The sequence below is a fragment of the Panthera uncia genome, chromosome B1, assembly GCF_023721935.1.
Source record: "Panthera uncia isolate 11264 chromosome B1, Puncia_PCG_1.0, whole genome shotgun sequence".
In the NCBI taxonomy this organism is placed as follows: Eukaryota; Metazoa; Chordata; class Mammalia; order Carnivora; family Felidae; genus Panthera; species Panthera uncia.
This window is the reverse complement of record NC_064811.1, coordinates 199,903,556-199,914,102: the sequence shown is the minus strand read 5'-3', so window position 1 is coordinate 199,914,102 and position 10,547 is coordinate 199,903,556. Positions and strand designations below refer to the sequence as shown.

The window sequence follows — 10,547 nt, the reverse complement described above, 5'->3', positions numbered from 1 at the left end:
CACCAGCCCTGAGGGCCCAGCCCTGTCCTCAGAGGTCACCAGCCCTGGGGGCCCAGCCCTGTCCACAGAGGTCACCAGCCCTAGGCGCCCAGCCCTGTCCTCAGAGGTCACCAGCCCTGCGGGCCCAGCCTGCTGAAGCCAGACGTGTCTCTAGGAAGTCAGACCTCTGTCTCTAGCAACCCATCCAGGAAGCCCAACAATCATGCTGGAGAGCTGTCCCCACAGCCAGAACTTGATCAGTAACTGACAGCTTCCCCGATTTTGTCCCCGCTTCCCTCTTAGGACCAACCACAGAAAGCCAAACACGTTCCCCAAACCAGTTCTGAGGACGACGCTCCAGGCCTGCCCAGGCCCGACTTCACGGCGCCCACAGCCTCCGTCAGGACACGGACCTTCCTCCCCCTCCCCCCGGTGGAGACCCCGCTCCTGTGCCTGCCCGTGACCTTCTTCCAGAGGCAGGTGAGCCGGCTGACGGCCCTGGGACAGCAGGCTCTGAGTCAGCAGCCCCTGCTGGTCCTTCCGCGGTGCGTCCCGGCTGTTTCCACACCAGTTAGTGGACCTTCTGCACTCAGAGGGAGGGGTCACACATGAGACCATCCCAGGACATGGAGGCAGGTGTCTGTCACCTTGCTGGTGGCAGGTGCGTCCCACTGCCTCACGGGTACCACAGGCTGCCCGGGGCAGCAAGAGCGGTCCTGCTCAGTGCCACGGCTGGCTGTAAGCTGGAGTGTCCCCGGAAAGCCACTGTGGGGAACTGCTGGCAGCTTAGATGGCTCTGGTGGTGGCTGGGAGGGGACAGGAAGCCTCAAGGATGAGAGAAAAAAACCGTTGTCTGGAAACTCCCCACCAAAACCTAACGACACATTTTTTTTCAACTTTACAACTTTATTAAAAATAAATTTATCACTAGGTCGCAACTACACAAGTTAAAGTTGATGAGGATTAAGGGGAACAGAATTTGGGTTTAAGGCCTGGTCTAGTGAGGTCTCAGGATCTTTTCCTGAGAGGAAGCACATCTGAGGTCGGGAAAACATGGAACAGAGCCCCCGGCTGCTCCTCCTGACCTCAGTCTTCCGCTCTCCCACAGGACGTGTGGACGGCCAGGCGCTGTGAGTGTGCAAGCCGTCCCCAGTGGAGTCACATCCTGGGCTCCCACCTCCACGAGTGAGGTGCCACGTACAAGGTCCCGTGTCAGGTTTTCCTTCAAAGTCCGTGCCCCACTGATTGCCCGTGGGCTCCTGCACCCCCACATTCCTGTGACCCCTCTCTTTCTGCCAGAACCCGGCCCGCCGGCATCTTCCAGTGCCGTGGCCACCGTTGCGTGGGAGGACCGTACCCAGCGTCTCTGTTGCTAACTCACGCTGCCCACTGCAGACGATTCTTCCATTCTACCATTTCTTCCACCCACCTCCCCCACACCCGACACACTCCACGAATGCCCCCCTCTCTCCTTGAGCCCCGCCCCTGACCAATGACCTTGCCATCTCCTCTGGGAAGGCCACACACACCTATTTTCAATCCTATCTTCTACCCGGTTCTCCTTTTCTCTAATTTCACTGGACTGTGACTTGTTCTGTAGGCGATTTGGGGCACAGAGGACCTTCTGAGAAGATCCCTTCCTCACTCAGGAAGGGAGGGAGGTTGACGGGAGCACTGCACACTTCCTCTTGAACACAGGGTTTTCTCCCTCCTCTCCCGCAATCTGCTTCTTCTCACAGCACACAGGCATCACAATGTCTGACGCCCCGTGGATCTCACTCATCTCAAAAATCTGTCCCTTTGGTCCCCATCATTTTACCCTACCTGGACTGGCAGACTGTTCAGCTGGTATTAAGTGCCCGGCTTATATTACATGCTATGCTAAAGGCCTGGAATAAGTCCGTGAACAGGGACAGAAAAACATCTAAGATTTCCTACGGCAACTCCAGAGTCTCTAGGTGATAGCTGTGCACGCACGCTCAAGTCTGGGACTCTGAGAAGTGCAGATACTCTCCTTAGTCTCGATACTTTGGGATTCAATTTTTATCTTATTTCATTTTTTAAATGTTTATTTATTTTTGAGAGAGAGAGAGAGAGAGAGAGAGAGAGAGACAGAGGGAGCAGGGGAGGGGCAGAGAGAGAGGGAGACACAGACTCTGAAGCAGGCTCCAGGCTCCGAGCTGTAAGCACAGAGCCCGACGTGGAGCTCGAACCCACCAACTGTGAGATCATGACCTGAACTGAAGTTGGCCGCTTAACTGACGGAGCCACCCAGGCGCCCAGGGATTTAATTTTTAAAGCTACTTTCATTCACATAAGATACAGTACTTTGCAAATAAGACAGATTTGTTTCGCTAGGGTTTTCAAAGACCGACCCCCCCACCCCCCGTGTGGGGAGCAATGCGGCAATCACACAGCGATGCCGGCATGAGCAGGATCCCTGGCACCGACCTGCACGCACCCCGACGCCGGGAGCTGGGCAGCTTGCACATGGCATGCACCACGGGACTCGTGCACCACTATGTGGTGCGTAGATCTCAGACAGAAAAAAGGTCTTTTCCCTCTACTCAACTTGCCTTCTGAGGACCCTTAAGTCAGGCTGGCAAGAGACAGAGTAGCAAGAAAAAAAGAAGTCTGTTAACACGCATGTTCACACGCACATGATGAGTAACCCAGAGCAGTCATCACAGCGTGGGCTTACGCACCACCTTGGGCCAAAAGAAAGGAAACCGAGGCAGCTATGGGAAGGTGACCAAGAACAGCAGGAGAACAAGGGTGTTCAGCTGGGTTTGTCAGGCAGATTTCAGCCAGAGTCTCCCCATCAAGAAGGGTTGTCCAGAGTCCAGGGTAAGGCAGGTGACAACCTATATGAATGGAAATTCTCTTTATAAACAGAAGTTTTCTCGGGGCATTGGGGGGGCTCAGTTGGTGAAGCATCCAACCCTTGACTTTGGCTCAGGTCATGATCTCACAATTCTGGGGATAGAGTCTTGCATAAGGTTCTTTGCTGACAGCGTGGAGCCTGCTTGGGATTCTGTCTCCTCTCTCTCCCTCTCTCTGTCCCTCCCCCACTTGTGCTCACTCTCTCTAAATAAATCACATTTTAAAAATGAGTCAAAAACTAAAGAGCTAAAGCCATAAAACTCTTAGAAGAAAACACAGGACTAAATCTTCATGACCTTGGATTTGGTAAAGGTCTTAGATGTGACATCCAAACACAAACAACAACAAACAGTAGATGAATTAGACCTCACTGAAATAAAACACTCAACGCATTAAAGGACAGAACCAGAGTGGTGAAAGGACAGACAACCTACAGAATCAGAGAAAATGTTTGCAAACTACGTATCTGACAGACTATGTCTAGGATCTGGAAGACATGAAAGTTCTTACTACTCAACAGCAAAAGGACAAACAACCCAAGTAAACAATCTGAACAGACATCTCTCCAAAGAGGACACTCAGGTGGCCAACAATTATGTGAACATTTGCTCAGCATCACTCGGCATCAGGGACGCGCGGATCCAGACCACTCCAGATTCTGCCCCAAACCCAGTATGGCGGCTTCGCTCTCTGAGAAAGGCAAGTAACAAGTGTTGGCGAGGCCGTGGCAAACCAGGGATGCTCGTCCGCTGCCAGTGGAAACGTGAGCTCCTGCCGTGGGAAAGTTTGGATGACCCCTCAGTGAGTGAATGTACCACTGCCAGGTGGCCCCAAGTTCCACTTTGGGGTGCATTCCCCAGAGAACTGAGAACTGGCGTTCAGAGAAACTTGCACACGGACATTCACGACCGCACTGTTTGCGATAGTCAGAGGGTGGAGACAACCTAAATGTCCATCAGCTGATGACAGGACACACAGAAGGCAGTACAACATTCAGCGCAATATTGTTTCACCCCAGAAGGAACAAGGTACGACTTCCACACAGAGGAACCTTACACATATGATGAGAGGGGAGAGAAGCCGGACACGGAAGACACGTAATATTCCACTTTATGGAGCGTGCAGAGCAGGCAGAGCCACAGAGACAGAAAGCAGACTGCTGGTTACCAGGGGCTGGGGACGGGGAGACACTGATTCATGGGTTCAGGGCTTCCTCTCGGGGCTACGAGAGTCCTGGAAGTAGATGGGGTGACATGTGAATGTACGAAATGCCACTAATCACACCCTTTATGTTTTGTGCGTTTTACCACCAAAAATGGCAATAACAAAACTAGGACGATTTTCTTTTCCTAATCTGGAGAGTCTGGAAGAACCAGCTGAAAAAGTGCCTCAAGCGATAGGACAATTTGGTGAGGCAGCATGGTATGCAATTGAAACAACCAGGCACTTCACATGAGCCACCGACGCCCCGAAGTGATGGAGGACAGAGATGCTGGTGTTCACGGCAGCATAAAACCCGCGGTGGGGGCGCTGCTCACTCCTGCCCCCTCCTGTCCTTCCCTCGTGTCCTTCCCTCATTATGGTTACTGCAAGGGGGCCGACCCGAGGGCGGCATTTCCAGGGTTCAGCAAGGCAGGACGCAAGGTCAGGGCCCGGTCCCTGCCCGTCCTGGGAGAGCATGGCAGCTCCTGTGCTGTGGGCAGTCACACTTCCCCTCTTGTTCCTCTGCTCAGGGATGGTAATGGCTTCGGTGACAAAGGGAGTCAGGATGTCCCCTGTGCCCCCTGTGGTGCTCCGTGGTTACATGGTGGCAGGGAGATGGTCCAGGTGGGCTTGGTCTCACAGGAGCCTGAGAGCAGAGGGTCCCCAGGTGGGGGCAGAAGGGAGGTCAGAGGCTAAGGGCATGAGGAGGACGATGCATACATTACTGGCTGTAGCAGTGGGGGGGCATGTGACACGGGACATAGGTGTCCTCAAGGAGCAGAGTGGCCCTGGGGGACAGCTGGTGACGAGCCAGGGACTCCAGTCCCACAACTGCTAGGAACCGACCCCTGTCCAAGAGCCGAGTGTTCCGTGAGTCCTGGACCCCTCGTGCTGGAAAAGACCCTTGGCCACCTCCATGCACAGAACAACGGGACCGATGAGCTGTCCCTGGGGGAGCCATCAGTGTGCCACAGCCTGGCCTGCTGTGTTCCCACAGCTTGGTTTATTTAAATCACGAAAGGGGAGAGAGAAAACACACAAGACGGTCTTGGCAATTTTTACATCTTGCTGTAAATGACAGTTACCCATGCCCTCTCTGTGCTGTATCTCCATCGGAGGGGAGAGAATGTTCCAGATACTAAGTGAGGCGTCTCTGCCGCGTCCCCAGTATTTTGACCCGAGTAGCCGAGTGCGTTTTATCGTGCGCCTCCCCTCACCTGTCACGGGATGGGATTGCTCGGTGTGAGCCAGCGTGAGAGGCCATCGGGGAACGGAGCGTGGCAGTCACCACAGCAGTCGGCCCTGTCCGGAGGGGGTCAGAGGAGCAGGGGCTACACCCGCCAGGCCCTGAGACGCAACCAGTGGCAGTTTACGGGCTGTGAGCGCACAGGAGTAAGCCCTGAGGACACAGTAACAGTAACAAGAGAAGGGCCCGTAGACGAAGGGCCAAGTAAAGCTCTTCCGAATCCGCTCCCAAGATCTGAGGAGGAAATTATATTTATGGCACCAATAAAAACTAGCCATCACGCTCTCCTGCTTCCCCTGCCCTCTCCGCCTGTCGTCCCGAGACACACATCTTGGCAGGGGTCCCTCCCCCTCCAGATCCAGCCAGCACGGCCCGTCTCCCTCACCTTTTCGTTCTTCACATCTGTCCTCCGTCTCGGGACGGGACTCACATCGCACCAACATGAGGTCGCTGGCAAGTTTTGGGGTGGGGTCTGCATTAAAGGCCACGGGACCAAACTGTCTCTCAAGTCTTTTTTGCTCCCATGTTTTAGGTGCTGAGTCTCTGATTTGGGGGAAGGACAGATTATCCTGCCCGAGGGACAGGGTGGAGGGTGGAGCGAGCTGGGTCAGGAAGGGCGGGCACAAACAGGTTAAGGGGCAGCACGAAGACGAGAGCTTCCTGACAAGGGTGCAGAGATGCCCCCTGGCCCCTGCAGCCAGGTCAGTCTGGGCCCCTGGCCGAAACCTAGAGACCCCAGGGGCCGCGGGTGGGGTGAGGGGCGGCACCTGCTGAGTGCTGAGACCCCCCTGAGGTGGGGCCAGAGAAGAACCGGCCCGGAGGGAAGATCCCAAACACATTGTCTCCAACAAGGGCATCGGGTCACCTGGATCACTCCGTGGGAAGGGCCGCTGGCAAGTGAGTCCCCAGGCCCTGCAAATGGCTCTCGCTGCCTTGGTCTTAAGTGTCCACGGTGAGCCAAGAACGGGACAAAGGTGAAGAAAGCTTCTGGCAGGAAACACGGGACTTCCGTAAACCAGGTGAATTTGGGAAACCGTGAATAAGGAACAACAGTGAAAGCCGTCATTGAAAAGGAACTAAGGATGGAAAGTGTCGGGGGCGCACGGGCAATACCACCTCCTGAACCAAGGGGATGCGTGTGACACACTCGGGACAGCATACAGGGGGCTGGTCCTCGGCCGAGGGACGCTGTCACATGGGGAGACCAATGGGGACAGACCCTGGTCCTAAGTGGCCTCCCCACCAGCCTGGCCCCACTGGGGAGCCCGCTGAGGCTTGCAGGGGCCCTGGCAAGAGCTGGGAAAGTCCGTGTGAAAGGACAAAGGACAAAGGACAGAGGTCCAGACAGGTCCAAACACGAGTCAGAACCCAGACACCTGGAGGAGGCAGAGTCCACGGAGGGCAGAAAGAAACCCAGAATGTTCTCAGAAACGGCAGCTGTCTCACCAAACGGAGAGACCGAAACTGCATTCGCAGACCTCTGGGAGTCAAGGTCCAGCAGGAGTCAACGACTCAGCACAAGCGTTGGACGTAAGAAGTGCTCACATGTCCTGGACATAAAAACACATACGTGAAGAATTTGAGAGAAAAGACAAAAGAAACAGAATCCACCCAGACAGTCCAGCACCCGCCATGGGGGAAATACGGAGAGAACCCAGAAGTCAGAGGGGACCTCACAGAAACCACACCCAAGTTGCAGAACGGCCGGCCACAAGCTCAGAGGCACACAGCCCCGCGAATGTGGGGACCCAGGCGACAGGTGCCACGTCGTCTTCACTCACAGCACGTGGGAACTCGGGGAGCCAGAGGACAACGTGCATCTGGACAGCGGGTCTGGGGATGAGGGACAGGGTCACACAAGCCCTTCCTCCGACGCCGCAGGATGTGCTCCGAGCAGAGGGAGGACGACGCCAGGAAGGCGGTGCGGCCACCACCTGGGGTGACTCCAAGGAGAAGGGGGGCCGCCAGCTGGCCCCAGGGCTCGGCTTTGTGGAGGGGCGCCCCAGGTTTCCGTTGGCAAGTGTGGGGCAAACAGGGAGAATGCAGCAGTCCTAACGTGGCGGGGGAGGCATCTGGGGCCCAGCCGTCAAGGGCGCGTGCAGGCCACCAGCTCGCAGACGGGCGTCCACGCCGCTCGCCCACACCCCGCCCTGCAGACGGCCTCTCCGCTCCCTCCCAGGAGAGCAGCAGGCGAGGTGTCCACGTGAAAACACCAGGAAACGCCACATGTTCTTCAGCCTCGCGGAGCAAACCGAGGGAAGCCACTAAAACAGCGGGGAGCAGACACTGACAATAAGGAAGCCATCTTTCATCATAAACCTGGAGCTCCCCTCGGGCTTTCAGAAGTCTTACCTGAAGGAGCGTGACACGCACAGTCGTGCTTTCAGTGGCAGCACGTGGTTGGGTTTGCACGTGTGAAACAGCTGGGCATCGCCCCGGAATCGGAGGCGGCGGCCAGTGCCCGTGCGGGATCGTGGTCGTTACTTCCCAAACTTCTACTTAAGAAACGAGTAACGCGTGGGGCCACGTTGCTTTCTACCTCGTGGAAGTTTTCACGTTGGCGGGGGTTGCACTTGGGGAATTGCTGGAGGTCGTGGGGCCGGGTCGGTCGCATCTGGCAGCAAGTCAGTGTCCTGCCAACGTCGCCCTCACTGCACCCGTCCCCCGCGGGACCACAAAGGAGAGCGACGGACGGAGGGAGTGTCCCCCCGCCGAGCACCCGCGGCCCCTCCCAACAGCACAGCCCACGCACCTCTGACCTGGCGCAGCCCACGTCCTTCGCGGGGCTTCTGGGGAGGACACCCCCCGCTGGCGGGCCTGCCTCCTCTCCGCAGACGGCCGGTGGTCTCCACCCACCTGCTGCAGAAAGGCCCCGGCGGGTTACGGGCCGCCTCGTCCGCCAGCACCACCTCTCCTATCACCCACGCACCTCTTGTTTGCGGCCAGAAATGCTTCTTTCTCTGTTTTCATGTTTCAAAATGCATCTGTACCATCGTGCCTGCCCCCGAACCAGCTCTCCCCGCCTGCCTTCCCTCCTCTCCCGTGGGCCCTCCTCCTTCCAGGGCAGCAAACCCCCACGGGGCACCTGTGCTGGCCGTTTGTCAGCGGACACGGGGAAGTGGAACGTGGCGAAGGGGGCAGAGAGGTTGAGGGGCTCAGGACGTGGCGCCTGGGACACTGAGTGTCAGAGGTGGGAAGTGCCTCTCACCACCTGGAAACCAGTCATGACCCCCGGGGAAGTGCCAGCCTGGACCAGGAGGAGGGAGACGGGCAAATGGGGGCCAGAAGCCTCTGAGCCTCACCTTGCTGACCTGGCCCTCATCCTCCTAGCTGACCACCGACCACTGACCAGGCTGAGCCCCAACCCCGCTCATAACTTGTTCCCGGATTTAGTGTGTGTTTGTCTGAAGGCCTCTCCTACGGGGCCGCGTCCCCCCCCCCGACCGTCCTCGTGCACACGTCCAAACCGAATAAGATTTGGGCGCTTCTCTCCCGTTGATCTGGTTTTGTCATTTAACTTTCTGACCCAGCCAGGGACCCCAAGAGGGTCCAGGAAAACCAGAGGGGCCACATATTCCTAGCAAAGTGAGGGGGCTTGGGGACCATCGGTGTCACCGTGAGCCCTGCTCAAGAGGCTGGGAATTGAGGAGACCTCATCCTGACGGTTGCCAGCATCTGCCTGGGGTTGGGGTCTTCCGGAGTCACTCCTGTGGGACCGAGTCTGCACCCACCTCCCCAGCCACCACATCCCACTGGAGTCCATGTAGGAGCGCCCACTGCCCCAGCGTGTGGCGTCCTCCAGAGCGGGACGCGTGTCACAGTGTGGACTGGTGAGCGTCTGTTGAACGACTGAGTGAGCAAATGAAGTAAAGAAGAAAAAGGAGCAGAGTGCGCCCTGTGGGAGGACAGGGCCAGGCTGTCTGGGGGGCTTGCGAGTTGGCGAGCCTCCTCTGCGACCTTGGCTCTGAGGGAAGGGGACACGGCACCCCCAGTGCCCCCAGAGGGAATGAGGCAGGAGAGAACGTGCTCCGTGGCCCCCTCCCTGCAGGTTCACAGAGGCATCAGGAGGGGCCGCGTGGCAGGCTCACAGGGACACTTACGGAGGTGAAGGTCCCCTGCCCCGCCCCGGGCTCTGAGGGGGTCACAGCAAGACACACAGAGACAAAGAGACAGAGGCAGGGCTCGGCAGGAGGCGGGAGGGCAGGAAGGGGGAGGGCTTAGATGGAGCCCTCCATGCACAGGTGAACAAGCGGAGGCATTTACTTAAGCTGTAGCTGCAGAGACCGACAGGACAGGTTTTTGTTGAGCATCCAGACCACTTCACCCCACAAGCACTTTGTCCTCGCCCCTCCCACCCCCCCGGGCTGCATCATGAGGCACGACGTTTCTACTCAAAGCCCCACAGCCTCTCCATCACCTGTGGATGGAAGGAGGGCTGTCCCCGGGACCCAGGAGAGCAAGGACAGGAGGACTGGGAAGGTCGGGGACCCTGACGGGGAACCCGCTCAAGACCTCAGTGGTGGGGAGCCCTGTCGCAGCTCCAAGGGCGTCGGGAGCTCTGGATGGGCCCTCGGGCGGGCAGTTTCCCAACACCAGCCACAGAGACACGGCTCTAAATAAACACTCAGAGCCTGGAGCAGTGGCTTCGAACCCTCTTGGCCACGAAGCATGCCACGAAAACCATCCCACGTCAAGACCCGGCGTAACTACAAGCTGTGCTTGTGCTTTCGTATCATCTGTTCGGTCTAGTATTTCAGAAACGCCAGGCAAGACCCACAGTCTGAACAGCCCGGCTCTGAGTTTGGCTGGTTTCCACTCAAGGTGCCTGACGGGGGCTCTGACCAAAGCCTGATGGGGTGCGAACGGAGAGCTGGATGAAGTCCAGCCCTGAATCGATCGTCTACCAGCACGGTCACACGAGCCTTCTGGAAGCCTCTCCTCGGAAAGGCAATGGACACCAGCGTTCGTAACGAGATCGCCGCCCTGGCACAGCGGAAAGACGGCAGCGACACGTCCAGCCCCTGCTCGGCCCTTGTCTGCATCACCACCCAGTGCCCCGTCCTGCCAGGTGCTTTCTCCGACCACGGCACGAGGCCTCCGGTGTGGCCTGTGGCTACCTCTGTACTGTGTCACCTCGAGAGCCCACGGGCGAGGGTCTGTGCGTGTGGAGTCCTCCGGCTGCACCGCAACAACCCACCTGCCCTCCGGGTCTCGTCCCAAACACCCTTACCTGCGT

At 57.6% G+C, this 10,547-nt stretch overlaps 1 long non-coding RNA gene across 1 annotated transcript in view; it reads left to right on the top strand.

Annotated features, from left to right (window-relative positions):
- Positions 1–858, top strand: part of LOC125923511 (uncharacterized) — a 6,218-nt gene extending 5,360 nt beyond the window's left edge. Inside the window, exon 5 of the long non-coding RNA XR_007458070.1 lies at positions 283–858. This is a non-coding gene — a long non-coding RNA (uncharacterized LOC125923511). The remainder of the gene's footprint in view (positions 1–282) is intronic.
- Positions 859–10,547: the final 9,689 nt, after the last annotated feature.